Source organism: Temnothorax longispinosus, chromosome 4, assembly GCF_030848805.1.
Source record: "Temnothorax longispinosus isolate EJ_2023e chromosome 4, Tlon_JGU_v1, whole genome shotgun sequence".
Classification (NCBI taxonomy): Eukaryota; Metazoa; Arthropoda; class Insecta; order Hymenoptera; family Formicidae; genus Temnothorax; species Temnothorax longispinosus.
Window position 1 is genome coordinate 15,705,052 of NC_092361.1, and position 26,121 is coordinate 15,731,172.

A 26,121-nucleotide genomic window follows, 5' to 3' on the forward strand; every position below is an offset into this window, starting at 1 on the left:
TCGGAAATATCGACAATTTATTGAAACTCTCGTTTATCTTTAACCAACATATCGTATTAACAGTATCAAAATCGATATCTCTCTAAAGCCTCTTTGTTATTTTCTCTGTTCTCGAAATCACGTTTAGCGCAAAAGATAACGAATCACAGGAACCGCTACTTCATTTCGATATTTTCGTGAAAGCGAAGCAGTGAATCATCACGAGGATTATCTTCGAACCCGTCATCATATATCGGCGTCGACGGTAAATGAAAAGCGAACGGCAGCTTGTGAATACTTCCAAAATTATGCCGAGGTGATTTGAATGGTTTAACGCCGCGGAACCGAGTGTGCCGAAAACAAACGTGACGGTAATAACTTTCCGTAAACAAGACGGGCGGCGGGTATGGTGCAATTTACCTTCGCGAGAATTGGAACAATTATAGAATTTAGGCCGTCGTTCGATGCGAGAGAGAGATCGCGACGCGCTAGAACACACCCCCGTATGACCTTCCCGAAACGAAGAGTGAATCGTATTGATTCGCTGGCGGTATACCGCGGTAGTACGGCGATAGAGCACGTATAGCGCAAGCGTTTCGCGCGAATTGCATGTGCATTAGAAAGCAGGAGACTCGTGAAATGACAATGCGTTGTTTTGCGTTCTGCGCGCAGCGATAGCGGAACACGTCGGATCATTTCGAGGAACTCGGTCGTTTCAGATAATGAAACTAGAAGGCTTTTAACAATTCTGAGTCTTGAATATTTCGAAAATTTGAAATTTTGAACACATTTTTTTTTATATTCCATGTCATTACTTCAATACCCTTTATTTTATAATGCAGACATTATGTGATTTTTTTCTAGAATTTCTGATTTCGAATATTTTCTCGGAGCAATTCGAATTTTTATATAATTAAATTATTTAAAAATTTTCAAAAACAAAGTTTGAATGTCTGAAAGATCCTGTAATATTCTTATAGATAAACAAAATACGTGTAAGAAAAATAAATCAAGTTATGTATCATTAAATGATAAAGTCATATTGACTGTAATGATTTAGTAAACTAATTTAGTAAGTTAGTGTGCAGATAAAAAAGAAAAAGTAAGTTTTTATTATTCTATCCGCTTTTTAAAAAAATTGCATTTTTCGTCACATTGCGTGATAAATGTCATGTCTATGAAAGTATCGGCAAACTAATCCGCGAATAATCCAAGGATTAATTTCAAATAACGTTATTAGTAACCGGTATTAGTGAGGTAATTAAGAGGAATACTGTTGTATAATTTAATTTATCTGCTAAATGAGAATTATTAATTCATTAGTATAGTTACCTACCTTTTAGATTGCATAAAGCTTAAATTTTCAAAAGCTGTTATTATCAAAAGTTTACTATTTGAAATTAATAGATAATAACTAGTGAATATATTCTACTTTGATTTGTAACTAGATAATATTTACACGCTAATACCCATAAAAGATACAGTTATCATTCACGAACGTTCACATTGGTCCAGGATATCGAAGGTAAACAACCGATCAAATATTTGTACATTAATACCGCAATACACGAATACTAAATAATTTCCATCAATACTGTTATTTCATAAAATAACGATAATATGTAGAACTGATAAATAAGAAATCAGATAAAATAAAACAGATAATACGCGGTTCCAAGTGATTTATACTTTTAAGCTATACCAAATATTTTCTTAAAATCGAGAAAAATTTAATAGGCAAAGCTTGTAATAACAAAATGAGTATTATACTTAAAAATGCGTACTAATATATGCCAGAAAAGATTCTGAACGATTTTTGCCAATAATCTTGTTACTCACGTTCAAAAAGAATTTAGCCAAAAGACTAAGTGAATAAAGGCAGACACGATTGAATAATAAATCGCCAATGCAATTATCGATCGAAAAATCATTTTCGCAAAAATTTGGCTTTCAAAGCCGAATAAATCGAATCATTAAAAAGATAAACGTATTTTCGGTTAATGCAATTAATAGATTTAATCGTCGGTTATAACGCAATCGAATTTCCGATAAATTTGATGGAGCTCTGCGGTTTCTGGCGCTGCTACATATCGATGAATCGTCGTCATGACAACCGCTGTGCAAACAACCAAAGCATACCAAAATTAGCCAAATACTATGGTTAAATTCGGCTCCTTCCAAATCTCGAACTGTGCGAAACTCGAGCGTAACAATAAGTCGGAGTGCATTTACCTCGCTATTTCGAATATGGGGATATAAAAGTTCATCTAACTTTCAAAACGTCCTCCATCGACTTTCCTATAAAAAAAAAAACAAAAATGGCGCAAACTGACAGCTTTGCTTGCCCTCTAACTGGCAGCGTTGGCCACTTTTTAGCAAAAACCAAATCGGATATCGGATTTAGTTGAGCAATCGCAGAAGCAATAGAAGAATTGAGTCACTGTTGCAACGGAGTTAAGCGCGTAACTGCAAACGGCAAGGTTGCTGGATCGTAAATTATACCGGTGGAAATGCGGTATAAGGGCGCGTTCACATCGAGCGACCAAAAGGGAAGCAAACCGCGGTGGAACAAGCTCGAGAATGTCGCGCGACGTTAAATTTATTTAAAGTACTATGTACGCGCCGAGAGTTGGAATTAACTACAACACTCACCGATGTTCATTCCTTTTGCATTCCGGCTTCCAGTTTTCCGCTGTAACGTGTGCTAACACCGTTAACGCTATACGCGAACCGAGCACGTATCGCAAATTCGTTTCTCCGATATCCCAGCGTTGCTCTCGAAACGCTTGAATATCATCTCTTCAAATGCCTAAGTATCTCTTCTGAAACGATCGAACATCGTTTTCGAAAAACGAAAACTCGAGGCTCTCTCGCAAGATTTTGCATTGTCAGCATTATCACTTCCACCATTTCGAACAATTTTTCACGTCTATAATTTTATTCTGTTCTTATCTTTTGAAGGAATATATTTTTTACTAGCGTAAATATAATCACAAAACACACACGCGCGCACACACCATATACATACGTCTCTCACCCAATTACAATACGCGGAACTTTCCAGATACCGACGCCTCGTCGTCTCTATTGCGCAGTTTTCAACAGGCGAATCTCTTTGAAATACCAACGCGTTATATGAATCATGTTTGTTTATATTCATTCATGCGCGTTTATGCGCGTTCTTGCGTATATATCGTACACGTTGGACTGATTTGCGACGTTCGCAGATGTTTCGCGTGGTTAAGTTCGTTTCAGCTAGGGTGGTTATATTTTCCTATACGATGATTGTCAGCAACAGGAAAAAAACTGGGATATTTGCAATTTTTAAACGAGAAGCATAACCGCGATGTATTGATATTTCCTTGCATTTTTAGTGATTTATTTTCCTTTAAGTCATTTTATGGTTGACTATCCTAGCAGCTACGTTGTAGCACACAGTTTTTTAAGCAAATGTTAAAATAAACTCATGAAAACTAGAACAACGTACATGTTATCAGCAATAATTTAGAATCTTGAAGGTTTAGTGAGCAAAATAATAAATGGACTGAAAAATGTCTCTTGTGTATTATAAATATAAAACTCCAGAACAAATATCTATAAAAAAAAAAGAAAGAATAAAAACGCCTAATATGCTAGAAAAGTACAGTGATTGTTGCAACTCGTATATGCATAAATATATAAACGTAAAAAAGAATTGTTCGATTAACTATCAACGTTGCACGAATCATTATCTCGAGCGAAAAACTTCAAACTACAATGATGAAAGATACGATAAAGTTACATTCCTTTATAAGTTTTCTTATTTGGCGAATCATCCTAGATTGCAACATTTGTTGTGGACGCACCTTGACAAAAAATCCAACGAATCAATCTTATTATCCGTACTACATTGTGGCAACATCGAACATGATAAGGCTACGAAGCTGAATACGCTGATCAATACCATTATCAGATTGATTTACACAATATCCGAAGAAAGGGTAATATTTTTAGAGATTTATTTTTGAAGTCTCTTTCCGAGTAACCTATTTTTTTCAATAGTCCAAATGTCAATCTATTTTCCAATATAATTACATCTTCTAGCATCAGCAAAAAAATGACTGGATTGAATTGAGTAAATAAAATGGAAAGGAATGAGAAGAAATAAGAAAACTTATAATGAAATATAACTTTATCGTATCTTTCATCATAGTTTGAAATATCGCTCGAGATAATAAGTCGTGTAATATTGAAATATTGATGATAATTAATCAAACAATTCTTTCTCACGTTCACTTATTTATGCACGCGCGAGTAACAACGTTCGTTGCAACAATAGCTGTACTTCCTCGTTGCTGACGTTCGCGCATCGTCTATTTTCTTAACGGCTAGTTGTAAGTAAACGACCATTTACGATAAGGCGAATTAAGGAGCAATCTTCGCTAAAAACTTCCGTCGCGCAGGCCATTTTACGAAGTTTGTACGATCAAAATAACGCGAGTGAACGGTTCCGGAAGAGTTTTTTGTGCAACAGCTTGTTTCGAACTGCATAAATATTTTAATGTCACATCAAGCTGCGTGTACATGTCTTTCTAAAATGAAAGTTGCCGTAACAAGTCGCTGTTACTTCATTAAGGCTGCAATATGTGTCGTGTTCAAACAAAGTTTCTACACAAACAATATGTGGCTGCAACTTTTTGATGAATAACTTTTTAGTAAACTTTTTATTAATCCTCACGGACTAAAAGATAAACTAATAGTCTCTTTCAGTAGAAACGAGCGAAAACTGAGTATAAGATACAACAATGATGGAATTAATAACCTTAGAGAAGATAATGACTTCGTTATCTCTTATCGGCATTCTTATTTTTTTTTCTAAGCATCGCTTATAATGCTCATTACGTCGATAAATATTGCTGATGAGTTAAATAAGTCGTTATCTCGCTCCCAGTCATCGGCGACAGCAAATTCTATAGGTTCGCAATCTCCCTGACCCATTGCGGTATTCCTTGACTTTTCCCACTTTTACGGTTTTCCGGATTTACCAGCAACTTTGCTGCTGACAGTAGCAAACCTATCTCATAAAAGAATCTCCTATTATTGCTTACGATCGCGCCACGTCTGCAAGGCCAATGATGTTCTCTCGATCGCTTGTATATGTTTAACGATCGTACAGCGATACATATATGCTTCGTTCTTATCTCGATTGCGCAACATTCAAACGTCGCTTCCCCTGTTTCTCGCGACTCCCGTTTTTCGCATTTCCGATTTGTTCCGCTCATTTTCAGGAGTGACAAGCACCTCGTGTTCGATTACGACTCGCTTTTTAGCAGGACTGTTTTAGCGACGTCAAGTGTAAATCAAATGTATCGGTGTTAGAATCAACGTTTCCTTCGTCATACGTCGTTCCGATGTAAGCTTTCTACTTAAATGCTATCCACGTTTGCAATTCAAGCGAGTTCTACGATCGAGATAGGACTGTGGAACAAGAGCATTACATGTTTTTTCCTGAAGATACGATGGAACATTAATGTCAAGAAGTGTTCTAAAAAAAAAAAACCGACGATATCAGCGAGCGTAAATTAGAGATTCTCGTAAAATGATAACAATAACATAACATCTCGTAAAGCTTTTGTTCGTAATGAAAATTGCAAGAATATAATTGCAACACCAGCGATAATTATCACGGTTGAAATATTCGTAATTAACATATACATTAACTTTATCTGCTTTGATTTACATTTGTTTTTAATTAATATTCATTTACTGCGCATAACATGTATATATATATTTGTATCGCGAACAAGTCTGAGCACGAAACCGGCAAATCGATTACACGGCTGAACCGCGTCAACGAATTTCTTCACGATTCGCTTACGCTAGAACTGCGAGCGTTCGTTCGTTAGTCACAGCGCAATTCTCCACCTTGTCAGCAAGATATTTTTGTATACACATGACGCAACACATTGACACAATACGGCAACACAGATTTCCTGTTGAACATCAAACAATCCAAAATTACTTACGTTTCCCCACAAGTAATATCGTTATATCGAGCGATGACTTGTGTGTATAAGCATAACGAAATGGAATTTCGAGCGATAATTCCGTCGAATAGCTTAAACGCCAGCTGCGCTCCGTTTATAACGTAAAAACGATCGTACTCAAACGACAATGATAAATACTATGCTAATCATTACTGCACCCCATCGCCAGATATCGAATTCACGCGAAATTCTGGAAAAAATAGATTTTTTTTCCGTCACAGCGAGACAGGCCAGCTTCACTTCGATCGGGGGTACATACCCCGCGGTATTTTCCAATCGGAGGGATTCCGCGGTAAACAATGAGTTTTTTTTGTGCAAATAATTGATAACGCGCGTCGCAATCACGCTGGCGGATGTTTTCCGTTTGCGCGTCCGCCGTTAAAACGCATTAACTTGCCATCGTTCGCGACTAAGACGCCGCGACGGAAGGTCGAGAGCGCTTGGAATTTGGGAAATAATTGGAAGATTACAGTGATCCGGCGTAAAAGCAGCGGACTAATGCGAAGACAAACAGGTGAACGTCGCTGTCGCCGATAATCCATACTCTCTTACCCCGCATACGCGAAGTATACGCTGCGTGTTTGGAAGTGATCATTACGACGCCCGTCCGGAGGATCGAATTATATACCGTCGATTTTCCAGTTTCTTTTTGTCCGCCTTTTACCCTTAATCTCTGTACGTCGCGTACAGTAAAGTCTCTTCCTTAAGCCGATATTATGGAAATCGTGTAGTATATTTATGCCGCTCATTACCATTCGACGTCGGTAATTATTGAATTGGACAGTAATTATTGGATCTCAGCGATATATTTCGAAATCTCTCGAGGATTCGTATAAATTTGCAAGGATATTAAAAAATATCTTCAACAATTTCTGGAGTATGTGTCTGAAATTGCGCGGCTTTTCGCCAGACAATTCTCGGAGGTACCAGCTAAGTAATATAAGACTTCGCGTTCTGTACACAATTTCGAAACACGGATATTATTTTAAGGGAACTTTACTTCACCAGAGTCGGTAGTGGATATACCGCAAACTGCCTGCGGGCAATCGGCTTGGCCATTATTATAATAGAGAGTTTTAAGAGCTGAGAAATCTCCTGGAGGCTTTTATAAGTTCTCTATCCGATAATCAATTAACAGTTTTGATTAAAAAAAGTTTCCGCATACGTCAAACGTATCTCACATTCCAAAACAGCCGAGTATCTCGAGAACGTCGAGAATATAATTCACGGACAAGTCACGAAACTATTCGTTCGAAATTAACAACAATCGTGCATTGAAAAAAATATGACGAAGCCTCGCGCAGGTGTATTTTGCGTAAAAACCAAAGAGGACCTTTTTTTTTCCTCTTTGCGTCAAAGTTATGGGACACAGACCACGATATTTTTTTACGCGCAGGCGTTCGCAAAGTAAATTGTTTGCTTTTAAAACAGCGCTGCGAAAATAGCTCGGATGGCATGTTTACACGCGATCCTACGGCGACTGACTGGTAATCGAATATCAGCGCCGATTATTCCATGGGCATTCATCAGTGACACGTCATGCATGAGGTGTACTTCATGCGCGGCATAAAGAAGTCGCCGGCGAAGTCTTGCGTAGTCACGGTATATTCGATTCGAGTCTAAAACTTGGGACAAGTATCGATCTTGCAGGAAATGCATATACAAGGTGTACCGTGCCTAGCAGAAATTTCAGCACGGCGACAAATATTTGATTCGTCGTTACATCCTTCAAAATTTCTCTTTCAACACTATAAATATCGCAATTAACTATAAGCAACTTTTAGTTGATCATGCACAAGCGAAATATCGCGTTAACATTATGCGGACACCTTTTAAGGCACAGTCGATTTTTCATTTATTATGATTTCCACGGGAATGGGGACAAATAATTGCAACAGTTCCGGCCCATGTAAGTATAGAAATCACATTTTGAAACCTTAAAGATGATACATGAATTTTTATAGATTTTTTGTAACACTGAAACGCTTTCAAAAACCTTTTGGACTTAAAAGTCCCAGGAAGTCCGGGTGAGTGCTCCAAAAACACGGTGCCCGCACAGTGTTGATGAATAATTCAAAAGGATTAATACATTGACATTAAAAAAGTATCACTTTAATAAGTATAAATTTAATAAATTATATTATTAATATAAACTTTAGCCTTTAATAAATCTTTAATAAGTAAAAGATATCACACAGACATTTCCTTCGAATGTCTGCCGAAAGTTTTGTATTCCGTGATACTATCTGATGATTTCGGAACCACCCTATATAAATTCATTGGCCATTTCCTCTAATAAGAGGAGATAATCAAGACGAGCGCGTCTCCAAAGGAACGACGCGGCTCATTGGGTTCGAAAGGGTTTCATCCGTAGAAGGGTATTCGGGAAATGTTCGTGGAGGTACTTACGTGGGCCGTAGGTACAGCGTCGTTCCTCCGGCTGAAAGTGGACCTAGACGACGTCGATGGCGCGTCGATAATAGAATCACTAGAGCACTGCCACCGTTGCCGTGTCCCACATTACTTGCCATGCTGACAGTCCCGAAATCACTGCGCAAAGAAAAAAAGAGGCGTTCACAAAGGCGAATTGTCCCGTTGGTGCGTAATATAATATCTTGGTAATTTACGTCTTACGCAACAACGGTATATCGATGTCGGGCTTGTTGTGCCGTCTTTTTCTTCGGAATTGTTTTCCACAACGGACTTCCGAGAAAATGAGGATATATTTATAAAATTGATATTTACACAAATGTTATATATTACATCATATATTTCCACGTTGGATATTTGATGAAAACATTTGTTTACCGTTTCGGTAGAGAGTTACAGTCTAGTAATGTAATACAGCAGCGCTTGCGAAATCAGTCGGTCAGACAGACTTGTGCGTGTTGTTTTTCAATTCGTTTCTTTTCGTTTAGCACTATTATCAATGAGCGACGACACGTCGGCACCGAGCGTGCGCGTGTGTGCGTGCGTGACGCGTGAGAAAACCTTTTTTGAGAGCGGATTGTCAACAAATTTCTTTCGTATATAATCGGTACCTCGAAAATTCACTACATCAAAATGTGATCAAATAAAGATCTAAGCTTTTCATGTTTTAAATTCTTTCTTAGTGTTAATTATTTCGCGCGTTTGATCGATACATAGATATGCATGCGAAAAACGAACATGAAACGGTCGATGATAATATCTCCTAATTAATAGTTAAATAAATTGACTTACTATATACTTGTACCCTGATATCATTGCGCGAAACGTATAATCGAATAGAAACTGTTTTGCAAAACTATGCTGTATTTACAAGTCTCTCGATAGTTGCGATAGAAAGTAGGTCAGTTATCACATATTTAGTCGTCTTATCTATGCGACGTCATTTGAATTTTCAAGTTAAATTGATCGTGGAATATTTCACATTCGTGTTCTAAATTTTAAATTTTACTGTCGCGTTACATTTTGTAAAACTCTATTAGCAAGTACTTGTGAATTTAAATAAAAGTGCCTCTTGCGGTAGGCTTTTTTCACCGTATTGTTATGCATGACGAATGAATTACGTTTGAATATTGATTTATTCACGGCAAACTGATATTTAAGATTGATTTATACAAAATTTTACTGTCGCGTCGTATTTCGCTAAGCTCTATTAGCAAATACTTGTTCCTCTTCTAAATAAATTAAAAAAAAAAATGTATCTAGCAATAAAAGGCTTTTCCCTTCGTATTAAATTCGTGGCGGACGAATAGCGTTCAAATATCGATTATTGATTCATGGAAAATTGATAGGGTTTATGATCGATTTATGTAGGTAAAAATAAAACGATATAAAAAAGGCGTGGAAGATAGGTACGAGATTTTCTAAATATCACAATAAATTCGACTGTTCTGAATATATTGTAAGTGTAACGTTAAACATTTCATATTACGAACCGCGTTTATCGTAAACGTCTATCATACGTCAAGTTCTTATATTACAAAACTTTACAAAAACCCAGAGTGAATATACATATACACATATTATTCTACGTGAGTTGTAACTCTTTTAACGTCCAATTGTTTAGCACAATCGGACCTGATTGAAGGTAATTGATAGTATTTGCGAGATGAAAATTAGATCGTGTTGAAATATTGCAAATATGTATGTATGCTGTCATCGCTATAGATTTTATCATCGCACGACGTGCAAATACAATTTCCTCTCTTCCTTTTTCTCTCTCACTCATGCGTAAAAAGTTTATCCTATAATTATGGGATGAATGCGTTCAAACGAAAGCAAATTTTGCTAGATGTATGTATAATTTTGATGCTCAAGGGCAGCCTAAAACGTGAAGTACATATTTCATTGAAATCGAAATAATATTATATTACTTGTACGTTGTTTGTAATTATTATTCAATAAGTAATAAAACCTTGAATTAATTATTCTTGATAGTGCGTAGTTACATATTTAGTGAAAACCTTGTGTGAATAATACCTATATATTGCGTCTATTAAAATGAGAAATGCGAGATATAAAATGATCATTAAAGATTATATACGTAATTTAATATAATTGATTTCATTAGTCGACCAGACATAATTTTATGGAAATAGATGTTACAAAACCACATATCGCACGTGCGTAATATTAATCACCAATTAAATTCGAATAAAATTTAAAACGTTTTACGTGCTTTTTATAACAGTTATGAAGTTACAATGATTAAACAATATAGTTTCTATGCAATGTAGTAATATTATCTTTCTGTAGCCGCATTTGCGATTTAAAAATAAAAGAAGGCACAAAATTTATTCAATTATACTCCCAAGTGAAGTATTTAATGTTATTTTCGTAAGTTTGTTGGCAATTTTTTTTAGAAATCCGATAAGTAAATTCCCGATACGAACAGATAAGAAAAGTCTTGATATGAAAGCTCTGATATCTTCAATCCACTATCCAAATGAAAGAAAATATTTTTCGTTATCGTATAATAATCGATCCAATATCGAGAATTGCTGGAACTATTTGAACTTGACCACGATAAGTTGATTTTCGTGTAAAGCAATGTTAAATAATTCATATACCCGCAACTCGATACCTTGTTCTTTCCCGTTTCGGTTCATTCTTGATGAGAACTACGCTTCCTTTCACGAATGTTTTGCTCTCTTACTACGAAGAGCGAGGATCGCGAAATGTGGCGATCGCGCGAAGATACTGCGATGTGTTCCCGACGAAACTAAATTATGGAAGCTCGACGACGGCGGCAGCGAACAAATGTCCGCGGCTCATGTGAGTCGCCGAGCCGACCACGCGTCCGCTCGTTTACTTCGTCCCACATTCAAGCAGGTTGTGCGCACACTTTTGCGATGGAATCCCAGTTATTTCGAAGGCACGCATACGCGCGCACGGCGCGTTCCCGTTGTCCCAGGTTCGGCGTGCGCGCGTTGATCGTGCGCTGCGCTACGCCCGGGCCCTACCGTATAGAGCGGAGCGTCGACGAACGCGCGACATACGTTCGGCATCGCGAATGCATCTTCCCTATATTCCCCGAACCAATGCGCGCTCGCGCAGCTCCGCATACTCTCGTGCATTATGCATCGATTCGTATTACGCGTGAAGTATTGGACCTGCGGGAATTTTAGGGCGCTTCAATGATGCAGACATCCTCTGGAAAATGGAGCTTTTACATACTACCGTATATAATTTCAGACGCAGGTGACTCTTCAACGGCTTTGCAACGTTACAACGACTACTCGGGTTACGATGGAGCACACAGAGAATTGAAAAAGACGTGCAAAGTTACCTTTAAAAAATGAGACGTGACGTTACAGAAATACGGCGCACCGCAGAATTTTCACACTTGTAAGAAGAGTCGTGACGTGAGAAAAATGGAGGTATTAAAATACAAAATTTGACATTCGAGAAATAAGAATGCAAATTTATTCAAAATTCTTATCTTTTTTTCTTGTTTTTTTTTTTTATTAAATCAAAGTGAGATTATAAAAACAATTTATCCGAGAAATATTTCTGTACCTATATTTATAATTAATAATAATAATTTACGCCATCAAACCACGAATTTTCTGTTGTTAATAACAATCGACGAAAAAGTTTCGATATAAATATAAAATACTATAACGATTTTCCCACGTTTCTATGGAAACTAAAATAAAATATTGAATAAAGATAGAGAAGAACGGGGGGGAGCAGAGAAGAGAAACAATGATATTGTATTCAAAAATTTTTTCGCCACAGCGCGGCGTATTAAAACCCGACAGTACATATGTGGTTTTGCGAATAGAAATTCCTGTGTGCCATACCGGAATGTAAACGAAACTCGATGGGGTAGAACGACGCTAAACGTGGTGCGTATATGCCATACACGTATACGAATATCCGTATCGTTAGAATTCCACTTTGCAACGAAGAGAGACACTTCGCGATGTCCCATGCGAGTACAAACTCAAACTTTGGAGAAGTCCAAAGCCTTATCCTCCACCTGAGTGCAACCGCCGTCACGGATATTTGTATTGCAACCGTTCGCTCGAGTAGACGCCGCCGCGACAATATTTCGTGCCAACATAAGCACGGTTTCGAAAATTTCGCCCCGTCGCGTATAATATTGTTACCGAGTACCCCGTCAACTCTATCTTCGCGACGGGAGCCATTTCCGAGTCGGTTCGCCCGAGTGCATCCACCTTCAAAAATTCATCTCTTTGCGGTGATATTCTTGCCAGTGCAGCGCGGGCTAACTAGGGCGTGGCACCAAGGTGGAAGCTCCTATAAATTTCAAGTCTCGCGGCTCTCCCACAACTACTTCAATTGAACTACCAATACTACCATACGTACGACAAGATATTTATGACGAAACATTTTTCACGAGATATCCCATACGTAATTCAGTCTTTCCATAAAAAGAGCCTAACGCCAAAATTGTCCCCGAAAATAATTTATCTCTTCAGTGATCGATAAATAAAAATAAATAAAATGTTTTTGAAATCGTTACTATTAATATTTCAAACTATTCAAACATCAATTATATTTTTATATAAATTCGATTGCTGGATATGGAAATTTATTCGCGTCACGAACGCAATCAGTCCACAGACGATTTCTGTTATGGCTTTGATTATTATGTATTGCCACGATTCTAATTTACAGCAGCCCGTTCTCTCCTTTGCAACGCGACAATATCATCTTTAAAAGTGTTCTGTGCTACGATATTGCACATTTCATCATAAAATTTCTTCTTCTTCAACTTTTTCTACTTTTCATCTTTAATTGCAAAATATGTAACATAGTAGTTACAAAGAACAGCCCTATATAAGAAATAAACCAGAATATTCATGCAAAATGTATAATAATATACAATTATTTTTAAAATTGAAATATTTTCAATTATTATTTACTTTGAAAGAATCTTTTGTGATAATAAATTTTATTTAATATTATTGTTTAACCCGACGTTACTAAAATAAAAATATGTAGCATGATTATTGAGCTGGCATTTATTAAATCTCAGCTAATATTAGAGTTTAATAACATAAAATGTTTAAATTAAAAAGTTTTAAATTAAGTTTGATCCTTCAAATCAAATTACACCGATAAAATCGTCAAAGTTGTAAATCATAAAAAAAATTGTATGGTAAACATAAACGTTATTTTTAGCAGTTGTAAAAATAATCTTACTATGTTTATAGTATTTGGAATTTGTCATAGTAATAAACTGCGTCTAGCACTCAAATATATCTATGTATCTAACTTTACGGATAATTTACACAACAATTGTATATAATGTATTTATTGTCATTGGAACGTAGAACTGGCAGGTACGTTCGACGAAGCGTATTTTAACACAAAGGGCTTACGAATATTTGTTTCGCAACGCGAAATATCTATGTATAACAAAAGGCGAAACATTCCGCCGACTCGATTTAGAAGTTCTATTAATGGAGTAGCGTTAAAGACGCCGCGGCCAATGATAAATTCCGTTTCACCTAACTTCATTCACGAGACCGGCTAAGTAGAAATGACATTTTACGGTGACATTTTCGTGACATATTTATTTTCGGGGCTGCTGTAAAACTTTTTGAAATAAAAAGGAAAAATTTCCACATATTTTCCCGTTCGACGCGTGTAACCGCTTCAAGCGTAAATATCAAATGAGAGAACTATTTCAATTTCTGTTTGTGCACGAGATACCGCAAAAATATCATCTGATTTTATTTTTTTAATTTACACGTTTGAATGTTATCTCCTTGTTTAAATAAAATGTCAAAATGTGCAAAAATGACGCGGAACTCGCGCGTGTAGAACGGGGTTCTCTTGGTGTGATTTAATACAACACCTGTCTGTCGATCAACCGGATTATTATCGGCAATTTAAATTATAGCGTATCGTTTGACCTATATCTTTACGAGAATTTCATATTTATAGGACTTTAGCGGAAACAGTTATTATTTGTAAATTCGTGCTATTTATTTCATACTGTAAAACTCCGTGTTCCGAAAATTAAAGAATTTCTTTTTATAAAACAAGCTGTTTGAAAATATGAGGACTATTTCAAATCGACCGGGAATATGTTATCTGAAACAGGAAAACGTTAAACATGCGTTATCACAGCACATCAATCTAATATCCAATATACATAAACGTCGGAATAAGGTAAAATATGTAAATTGCTACCGCGAGAAAAACAAAGATAAATTATCTAATTAAATAGTGATCTTGCGATCGATAACTTTAATATGCTAATGTAGGGGAAATCATTAGTCTTCTGTGTACGTTTAACGCGCAAAAACGCAATTAATTGTTTCACCACTCAATACCGTTAATTAAAAATATGCAAAATTGATTTATGCATCGTGTGAAAAAAAAGAGAATTAACCCGCAAGAGATATACGATTTAATAATGATTCAACTCGCGTAGAATATTTAACTAGGCGTATTCTCTCGCGGGACCGTACTCTCTGAAAAGCACTCTCGATTGCAAGAAAGTCTGGTAAACACGTAGTTGCAGCTACTCCCCCCCCCCCCCATGGGACATTTGAGTTTTACCGAGAAATTACATTCAACGAGAAAACAATCTGGGGGCCGTCCCTCTGTAATTTTGCCGAACTGCGTACACGTCACGGGAGTAATTTAAAATGAGAAACGTATAAATGCTCTCGCTTTTTCACCTCGTCGCTCATAACTTGAAAGAAATGTTCGCAGGCTTCAAAGAGAGGGCGAAAAAGAAGGGCTGAAAAAAAGATACTCCCCTCCTACTTCGCCCGCTGAGCAAAATTGGCGAGTACAATTCCGGCTGTTTTCTTTGGAAAATGACTCTCGACGTTAAAATTCTCAAGTGGACACCTGGCTCGACACAGCATGAATTCGCTATGTAAACAAACGATTAAGGCCGTAAGCTCATAAGCGACGTGTCCTCTCGTTTAGAATTGAGCTATGTATAAACCGAAGGTTTTTCGTCTCTATTTACGTCGGTGTCGGTATCGTATAATTAGATCTACGTGTTGGATTTTTACGTTTTACGTCTACGTGCCATTCTCGTACAATGCCTATGTGTCGTATCTGTTCCGTACGTGACGTAGACTCGTTTCACGTAAACCGAGAGCTGTACGTTATATAATAAATGACTGAGTCGCGTGTTATTTTTACGTTTCGCCGTGGCGTTATAGTCAGAAATATTACTAGTTTAGATAAAAAACTTTTTAAGTGGCAGAAAGCTAATAGCGAATTCGTCATGATTAAACGTCGGTCCTGCACAAGCCTCTCACGGTTTTAGCGAGACATTACGTATGTGTACTACAACGTATAAAGATTATTAATTGGACGCAGCTCTGCAATGCGGAGTCAACTACAAAACCTTACTTTTTCCGCTAGAGTAAATTTCGCGAAACGTTAGAAGGAAAATTCTGCGCCAACGTTATCTCAAATATATTGCCCGAATTATAAACTTCCTCAAATACAATTCCATATGTATATGCGTTTTTAGAAAATCTCCCGTCCTCTTTATGATCACTTTAAAATGCAAAACTGAAAATAACGAAAGTAGCGTTTAGTTCCTTAATGCACAATTGCATTCAATTCATAGAAAATCTCTCAACGATCAACATCGAGGTCAACATAAATAGAAATCGGATATTTCGTAGATCCGCGGCCAAGACCTGGAGAAAAACCCCGTCGAGATAAATTATGTTAACGAGAGACTTATAGGTTGTTTATAATACACGATTCTTAAATTACCATATATCACGCGAGGGATCTAATTCGCGTGTATAAAAATCGCGGTCTCGCGTAGTGCCGCGTTTTTATCTGAACCATGCAGTCGCAGTGAACCTGCGACATTTCGCATATTCGCATACAATATACGTACGGTATATCAAGAAATACGGTGTCTCGCGCCAAGTAAAAAATATACATGAAAAAAATATATAAAATGTAAAAATATACGAAATCTCAACAAGGAGTAATGTGTGGCGACAAGCAAGAGAAGACCGATCGTTGCTCCATTCTCCCATTAAATTCGCTCCAGACTACGCGCGATTAGTAATTAATGATTCGCTATATATGCGATTCGTAGTAGATTCGCAGAAATTCATTATTCGATACGTATCCTCTACAGTCTCTACACTATTACTCATGGTTCACTGTTTGTGTAGTATAGTTCTACACAAGAACCACATGAATTGATTGATTCGTTGTGACTCGCGCTCTTTAATTTCGGAAAAAAAAAAAACCGCTCCATCGATCTGCACGAATGGTAAACAATGCAAATCCGAGAGCGGACTGTCGATTTGTGCTATTCGCGAGTAGTGGAAACTGCCGCAGCATCTCGAATCACGAATCGAGCATAATCTGGCGTTAAGGTTTAATCAAGAACCGGCGCACCGCAAGAAGCGAGATCAGTTTCGTGTGTATATACATTACTTAACGCCCGACGCTATCGTAGGCGCGACGGTTCTCCGCGGTAAACAATGTAAACATGAAAACAACACGGGGCAACACACCTTCACGGCCGTATCGCACGTGGCGGATCGGCGCGCGCTCCCGCTCTCGTTCTCTTATACGCACACGTCAACAGGAAGGCCACCGCTTAGCCGGCGTCCTTAGTCGGCGAAGATAAATGGCGATACCAAAACACACAGGCGCGGCGCGACTCGGAGAATTCGCTACTACGAGACGAGCACGCGCTTTTCGTCGATCAGTTGCCATCGACCGTCGACCGTTCACCGTTTTCATCCGTCGCATCGTTGAGAAAGAACACCGAACGGCGTGGCGCGGCGCGGCGGCGGGACGACGGTCACGTGTGACGCGGCGTGGCGCGACGACGCTCCCAATCTACCCAGCAGCAGGGAGAAGAGACGACGACGACGACGACGGCGGCGGCTCTCGTCCAGATCGTAGATACTGCGAACGCTGTCGGCCGAGCCGCTGGCTCGTACCCGTTCGAAAACACGGCCGCGCCGTACGCCGATTTATGTCTCTCCACCACCGCTCGAGATACGAAGGAACGAGGAGAGGGCGGAGGAGAAAGAGAGACAGAGAGAGAGAGAGGTGGTAGTGGGGCGCGACTCTCTGGCCGGGAGCGACGGATGGGGGAGGGATACGGCGCGAGGGTCGAAAGCGCGGGCGCGTGGTAGGGGGAAATCGACGGGACCGGGAACCGGGGCTACGACGATGAGAGAGACAGAGAGAGAGACAGAGACAGAGAGAGAGAGAGAGGGAGAGAGAGAAGCATAGCCGGGAACAAAAGTTCCGACGCGTCGCTTGGCACCATAAAAATATTTCCGTGTTTCGGTGTGCGTCAACGATCGTCGGGGCACCACACTGGGACGAAGCGACGGGGCATCCGCCTCTTTTACAGTCTTGGCTTCCTCACCTCCCTCTCCCTCCCGCCGTTGCCCCGCGTGCTCGGTTGTCCTTTTGTACACTTACGACGAGGAGCCGAACGAGGGAGCGCGCGCGTAAATGGCGGAAGGCGACGGGTTGGACGGCACAATGAAGGGCGGCGCGAATGGAAATGCTAACCTTTGGACGATATAAACCATGTACAAACGCGTATCACGCGCGTGCGATATCTCTTCTTTCTCCTCATCGAGCTTGGAGCGCGACTTCGGACTTTACACGCTGCATCGCGCAGTTTTCGATCAGCCACTACTTATCGTAAACGGAAACACGAAGTAGCGAAATGTCACGAGGCGCACGTGCATGCGTTCACGTGCGACTCACGGTATCCTCCTTAAACATTTATCCCTTCCTCGAAGGATGTTCTACAGCCTCCGAGAGCTATCTGTACAAAGTGCCCATAAAAACGTCTCCCTTTTCCCGTAGCGTAAACCCTCGGCGAAAGAAAAGCGATGTGTACAACCATATGGGATCAACGCCAGCTAATCGAAGGAGAACGGAAATACTCCAATGACATGGAAACGCGAGATTACCACGTATGAAAGTGGTGGTTCTGTCTACGATTCCGTAAGCAAATGACTTTATCGCACGCGACGCAGAAGCACATTTTTCACGATAAAGATAATTTTCGAACGACAATTATAAATACGGCCCCGTTCACACGGTACTCAACCTTGATTCTTAAGTCAAGCATGACACGCGCCGTCGGTAAATTTATAAGAACGATCTCTTATCGCATATAATTGTCTATTATTTATACCTATTTGTAAGGATAGCCGAGTGTATTTGAAAACAAGGATGGAGTAGAGTAAGAATGCCAAGAGCATAAAAACTTTCAAGCACGTCATTTAAAAGGTTACGAGGTCACTGGAAGTTAAAAAATCTACATTGTTCACATTTTCTAAAATTTTCTATGTGTACAATTGAAAATATATATGTTACATTTGCTATATTCAAAATCGCAATCAAAAAATCGATTAGATTATTAAGTTTGTCATTTGAAATTTTATTCTTTGATGCTAAATTAGGACTAATCTATATTTTTTTAATAACTTATTACTTTCAAAAGTCGATAATTTTAGTAGCTTTCAATTTTTGTGCAGAATATGTAAAGATAATTAATGAGCTTTTAATATCAAAACTCGGTCAGATTTTCTAACTTCTACAGAGATCTTAAATTAACTATATTTTTAAATCATTATAGTGGCCTAACCCTTTAATACAATTTCAATGATGGTCCACGGAATTCAATTCAATTTAACGCTTCGGTCTCGAGACCAGCGCGTCTTTGACAGTAGGTATTTACACACCAACGTTTAACCTCGAAACTTATTATTAAGCATAGAACACTTTACATACGCCCGATCGATTCGCCCGATACGTAATTAACACGCATTTAATCTGCCTTACGTTTGTCGAGTGTCTACGAGCCTTCATGTTTGCCGATACTCCACAGGTTATATATATCTTGTGTCCCGTGCTTCGAAGTATACGAAAATGTATTTCGCAGATCCATGAATGTGAACACGTGAACGCCACATAATTCCATATTGCATAACGCGAGGGGAGAGAAGAAGGGCAGGGGGAGGGGGAATTAGAATCGAGCCGCTTCATTCAATGCAAAACGCGCATTGTCCGTTTCGTACCTCACACAGAGTTGTAAATTACTCCGTATACTGTATACGATATTTTTATCGCGCATGCCGAGATAGTGGCTTCCTGGGGCCTTTAATTTACTCTACGCGGTTATCAGATCGCGCTGCGCGACGAATATACACCGCTACTTATCATTCTAACTTACATGAGCCGTTTGTTTTGACGGTTGCGCAAGTGCAGTCCCGAAAAATCTCACTGAAAATGCGCACCGCTCGATATTCTCCCTCACCGAGACTCTGTCGTGTCGCGGTATCGCATTCACACTCTGCGTTTTTAAAATAAGCGACATAAATTATTTATAGTCTTGCGATAAGTTAAGTGGTGCGTTAAGCTGAAAAGGAATTTTTATGTATTCTTCAAAGAAAGAGAAAGATAAATAGAAAGATAAAGATAAAGATAAAGATAAAGAGAAAGATAAAGAGAGAGAGAAAGTCAGGGAAAGTAAGCTTAGTCGTATTTTGTACAATTAAAAAGATTGTAATGCTGGATGGCAGTTATTGAAGCAATTATGATAAACGATACCTTCCGATCTTTAATCCATTCATGACATTACAAATGACCGATTGTTTGAACGAGAACGCAACATTTAGCGTAAAATATGTAAAATTATGCGCGGAAACTCAAACGAACGTCGATTTGTTCGGTTATTATACAATTCTTGCGATTATTAAAACGGAACACAGGGTTGAAAATAGTCGTGGAAAATGTGGACGATCGGCGGCGAACGATCGCGTTTTCATGCTGCGTGTGGACACGTAGCGACAATACGTTGTAAACTCTCAGGCAACTCGGGAATCCGAATGGTACATCCCAATCAACGCCATTGTAAACGGTATGCCGTTAGAAACACATGAAAACATGCCGTTTTGGGCCTTTCAAGCTTCGCTTTATATTGCCCCCAACAAACACGGAGAAAAAATGAAAAAATTCATATATGCAAAAGATGGGAAATATGAAATGAGTAACGTTACCCAGCATTGAGAAACGTGGCTGTCACGGTTGTTAAATATAATTTTCTGATTCTAGTGATATACAAAGAGCGCAATTTCTACATCAGGCGTACAGAAATCAGAATCTATTAACCAACACGTTGGAAACCGTGCATTATGAAATAACGTTAAATATAGAGTGAAAGTTGCAACGCTGAAGATTCGTGATCGCGATATAACAGATTTAGATAGTGGCTTTTCTCACGCTTCTACTTAAAATAATCTCTAAATCTTAAATAATGTTATATAAAATCACGTTTCTTATATATATTCTGCAATTTAGAACCAAAATCAATTAAAATATTGTAAAATTGTATTTCTGTAATTTCTACAAGAATTTGAGATAAAATTTTGTACGAGAATCTGTGAGATAAAGTTTTATCACTTTCATTTTTAAATTACAATTATCTAAGAGCGTAAAGTAACGATATAATGGTCGAGCATAATCCATTAACTGTTCCCTTGGCCGCTTTTCTTTCATACCTATCGGTATGGTTGAATGTTTACGCTCACCTATCTTTGTAAGTTTTAAGATAAGATGTCGTCTGTTGATCGATCGTATCGGTACTATGCCGAAACTTTCCGAATAATAAAGACGACGAACATCGTCGATATTGCAAAGTAAACGTGTTGAAAAATTTCTCTACGTAAGTCCGAACACGAAGCAGTTGAATTTATCGCGGTATAATTTTTCCTTCTTTTTTTTTTTTTGTTAAAAAAGTAAATTATACCGAAATGCATCGACCAAAGTCAACGCGGCGAACATTACATTACATACAAGTCTGAACGAAGCAGACAAAGTTTCCCGACGAAATTTTCTGCCAGTCAATTTACCCTTTGGAAGGGAAAAAGGAAAAAAAAGAAGAAAACGAGTTTTCGGACTTGCGTACCTCCGCTGTGCGGATGCGGATCCGCTGTTCCGCTGTTGAAATACGACGTTAAAATCAACACGCGACGGGTATTTATTCCACATACAAATCTGAAGCAGCTAACCTTGTCCATCAAAATTTTCCGTCAGTTAATTTATTCTTTTAGAAAAGGAAAGAAAGCGAGAAACCGAGTTTTCTTCGCCGTTGAAATGCGTCGTTGAAGTCAACGCGACGGATATATTACTCCGCAGATCTGCGCACCAAGCAGCTGAATTTGTCCGTCAAAATTTTTCGTCAGTTAATTTACTCTTTAAAAAAAAGAAAGCTTCCCGATTTGCGTTTCTCCGTCGCGCGCGCGCGCGCGCGCGGATTCGTCGCTGAAATGCGTCGTTGAAGTCAACGCGACGTATATTATATCACATACAAATCTGAGCATAAAACAGTTCAACTTGTCCGTCAAAATTTCCTGTTAATTTATCCGCTAAAAAAAAAAAGAAAGAAAAAGAGAACGTGATTCTGGATTTGCATTATTTTTCGCAGCGCGGACGCGGAAACGCGCTGAATGCAACGGATATTATTCCACATTACAGTTGAGCTTGTCCGTCAAAATTTTTCGTCGGTTAATCTATTCTCTTTGGGGGGGAAAAAAAAAAAAACAAAAAAGAAAGAAAAAAAGAGACCGAGTTTCCGGAATTTGCGCTTCTCCGCCGGCGCGGACGCGGATCCGTCGAAATACGTCGTTTAGAATCAGCGGCGGTGTGCTGCGTGGGGTAGAGGTACGGCGATCTTACGCGATGCCGCGCAATAGCATCGCACACCATACCTTGCCGTCGATTGATTCCTCCGCAGAACGCGCAGGAAACCCGCTCGCTCTCGGTCTCTACACCTCGTGCTCGCGAGTCACTGCGTGTATGCGAGTCTGCGACGCGAATCGCATACTTACTATCGTTTATAAAAGCGCGTCGCGTGCCGCGCGGCGATACATCGATCACTTAATTATCGCCCTACGCGACATATTACGTACGCGAATAAAATGTTGCGCAGCGCGATAATTAAGTGATCGATATATGTATATGCGATACGTATATGTACACACATATAGCCGACTACCTATACGATATTGCGGCAAATGCACGCTAACCAGACGGAGGGCGATACCGACGCGAAACTGCGTCGTCGAAGACGTCACACGAAAGTGCCTCGGGGACTTTCATTAGACCCGCTTTCGGAAAAGAACGGGCGTCACGCCTACGCGACCCGCTTCCCCGCTCGCGATGGAAAAATAGACGACGCTGCGCAACAGCCACGTACGGCTAGGCGTATACACGTCATCCCGAATGGATCTCACCTTTGACTTGATGAGAAATTAACATTCGTCGAATGCGCTAGTCGCTGATCGTCGGATTACCTGACCTCGCTACGACATAGGTATCGGTATACGCGGGGCGGATGAATCGAATCGAAGCGTCCGCGTTGTATCGCGTCGCGTCGCGTCTCGGTAGCGTCGCTATCCGAGAGGCTCTCGTTCGGCTCTCGTGAAAATTTCCCCGTTTACGAGCGACTCGCGTACGGCTTCTCCACGCGGGATCGATCTTATCGCGCGAAAGTCGTGTTTGTAAACACGTCGTCGCGGCGAGCACTAGCACGTTTTCCGCGTCGAAGGGAGACGGACGCGCGGCGCGGCATCACAAAACCGACTGCGTCGCACATTTCGTAAAAGTGTCCACAACACAGACACGGGCACAGGCGCGCACACACGGACCTTCGGTCGATCCGTCTTGCCGGACAACACTCGTACACCATCTTCGAATGGTGGTCTAGGAATGTGACCGTTACAGGGGAAGAAAGCGTGCTACGGTGCGAAGGAGACAGAGAGAGAGACAAGGAGAGGAAGAGAGATAGAGAGAGAGAGACGGCGGGAAAGGGAGGAAAAGGGAAGTCGAGGGCGGATCTCACGAGAGACGCTGCGCTTCTCATCGCATATTTAGCGACAAACGCGTTCGATTCCCAGCCTACGCTGACATTGACATAATTCTCAATTTACGACGGCGTCGACAATACGGTTGCGAGAGCGCGGCGCGGCGCGGCGGAGTGAAATCGGAGGTAAACAAAGTCGAGCGAAGTCAGTCATTTCATTCATTCGATCAATCAATCGGGCGTGTATACTGTAATACGAACAAATGAACGAACGAGCGAGCGAGCGAGAACGGTTGCAGGTAGCGCAATTACAACACCAACCTTTCGATTCCTCTCGCGGCGCATTTAAGCGGGCGTGCGTATATAGGCGTCGGATTTTCACTCGGCGTGACACGCGAACCTCACCACCGTCGGGCGCGCAGAACACTGAGGGATTAGACGGCAAGACGGCGGTGCGTCGTTTCCTGCGCCGAATATAGGGAGGAGAGAAGAACTGTGGAACGGTTGGCGCGCGGCGGAGACGATGCCGCGTCCGCGTCCCACGTGAAACGGACTCGCGTCACTTTCTCGCGCTTCATCCGTCGATCGGTCTTTCCTCGCCCAATCGCGCGAGCACTCTGCGCCGGCGGCGAACGATCAAAACAGAGGAAGGAGGGCGCGCCGCGCTGCTCCGCATCGCTCCGCATGGCTCCGCGTCGCGTCGCGTCACAGGACTCACGGCGAAGCACCGAGGGGGTTGGTGGGGAGCCGGAGCGGTCGCGCGGGGGAAACGAGCGGAGCGGAGCGAGCGCGCGAGTGAGCGACGGGGACGAGCGGGACGGCGCGGCAGGAAGAGAGAGTGAGAGAGAGCGACGGTCGTGTCTTGTATATTGCGTAGTAAGCGCTTGAATGGATTACGTCACGCGGCCGATTCGGCCAGCCAGAGGGTAGAAACGCGCAGCGGACGCGTCCCGCCCGACCGACGCGACGGCGGGCGATGGCCGCGCGCACGCGACACGCACAATAGGCGATGCGGAACAACGATGCGGTCGACAGCCTGCCCGACTACGGTGATGGACGACGACGACAGCGAGGAGACGAGACGAGACGCGACGCGACGTGGCGTGCGTAAATCCGCACAAGGGTCGACGCTGCTCCTTTCTCCAACGCTCTACCTCGAATGCGGCGCGTCGCGCGCGGATCGATCGCCGCTCGTACGTTACGTGCTACATAAAGTGTGCCGGTTCGCGCCGTGGATATATAGCGGTGCGAGGACGCACATGCTTTCCCGTCGTCTCTCCATCGTCCGATACCCACGTGCGTTCACACGAGTTTCTCGGACGCGGCGTCCCCGCGTTCTTCCCCCGCCCCGCTCCCCATGCTCTTCCTGCCTTGTCTTTCCTGTCTCTTTCGCATCGACGCGCTATGTATATATGTACACAATATATAAGTTTCAAGTTTGTACGTGTGTACATGTATATACACATGCATATGTGGGTATACAAATGCTTGGGGCTGTGCTCTCGTTCCTCGATGATTCTCCCGTCGCATCGTCTAATCGCACACAAACTCGGCCACGTTCAGACCTTTCCTAACTTCAGTCCGTTCCGCACGCTTTGTTTTCGCGCGGGACGCGACGATCGGCGGAAAGCTACTCCTCGTCGCGCGGAAAAAAGGCGCGCGTGGAACAAAGCGTGGGTCGCGGGATGCGCATTGCGCTCGCTCTCACCTCGTCGTGCGTGCTCGTCACGGCGTGCGCACGATTCACGTGCGCGCCGTTCGTCACGCAGTAGCTGATCGCGGTGGCGATGGCGGTGGCGGTGGCGGTGGCGACGGAGGCTGCGAACGGCATATCTCACTCGTCTTCCGCTTCTTCCGAGAACGTATACACGGTGTATACACACGCGCGCGCGCGCGCGCGCGAGCGCGAGCGCGAGAGAGACACCGGTACCGCGCACGGAACAGAGAAAAAACACTCACACACGCACACACTGGACACAGGGCCGAGGCCGGCCAGGGCTTTGGCACGCACGACCACGCACGACAACGACGCGCACACTATCTCGGCTTCGGACGACTCTCGTTTGTACGCGAGTAAACTCGCTCCTCGCCCTCGAACGCGAGCGGTCGGACGGGCGGGCGGGCGGGCGTGCGGGCGCGCGCGTGCGCGGCTCGCTTCTACCGAGTAGGCGGCGCGACAACGTATACCCCGACCAGCGAGTCAGCTGCTACTGATCGAGCCGCCGTGATCGCGGAGTACACCGACGCGCGGCCTGAATGTAGCCGCGAACGCAACGGCACACAGTGAGGGACGTCCCACGGGCCCGCGGGGAGGAGCGTCGACGCGAGCGTCGCCGCGCGGTCGTCACCATGAATCACCTCCGGCGTTTTTCTTAACAATCGTCGATCCGACGGACGCTCCCGGCTCCGACTCTCCGAGCCCGTTCCGTTAACCCATCTCGACCGCCCCGGCGCGGGACCGGAGGACGACGAGGGGAAATCGAGAGGACTGGTAAACGTGTCGTTGCGTATTACGTCAAAAGGGTTGGTACAAAAGGTTGTTCGTCGTGCCTGTTAAAGTCGAGAACGAAGTTACAGGTCGCACAGTCGAAACGGAATTGCCATGGGGCATCAGCGTGCCTCCTTTTTTTTTATCCAGAGAAAAATTTCTCGATCCCTTTCGGTTTTTTAGCTTTATCCGGTACGAAACTCGTGGAATGGAAAAACGATAATCCTGTTTGCATCAACCCTCGTATACATTTGAAAATAGCCTGTTTTAAAAAGATTGTTAAATCTGCTTTTTTGAGAATATAATAACGGAGCAGG

At 41.6% G+C, this 26,121-nt stretch overlaps 1 protein-coding gene across 5 annotated transcripts in view; it reads right to left on the minus strand.

Annotated features, from left to right (window-relative positions):
• LOC139811594 (insulin receptor) overlaps nucleotides 1–25,424 on the minus strand; it is a 75,538-nt gene extending 50,114 nt beyond the window's left edge. The window contains exons 1-2 of one of the 5 annotated variants that reach the window (XM_071775888.1): nucleotides 25,025–25,424; nucleotides 8,415–8,555 (exon numbers count right to left, since the gene is read on the minus strand). The gene's annotated coding sequence lies outside the window, so the exon portion shown is untranslated. Of the gene's footprint in view, nucleotides 1–8,414; nucleotides 8,556–16,987; nucleotides 21,287–22,747; nucleotides 23,400–23,637; nucleotides 24,007–25,024 lie in introns of those variants that run through there. The other 4 variants (XM_071775883.1, XM_071775884.1, XM_071775886.1 and 1 more) reach the window with 4 other exon arrangements.
• Nucleotides 25,425–26,121: the final 697 nt, after the last annotated feature.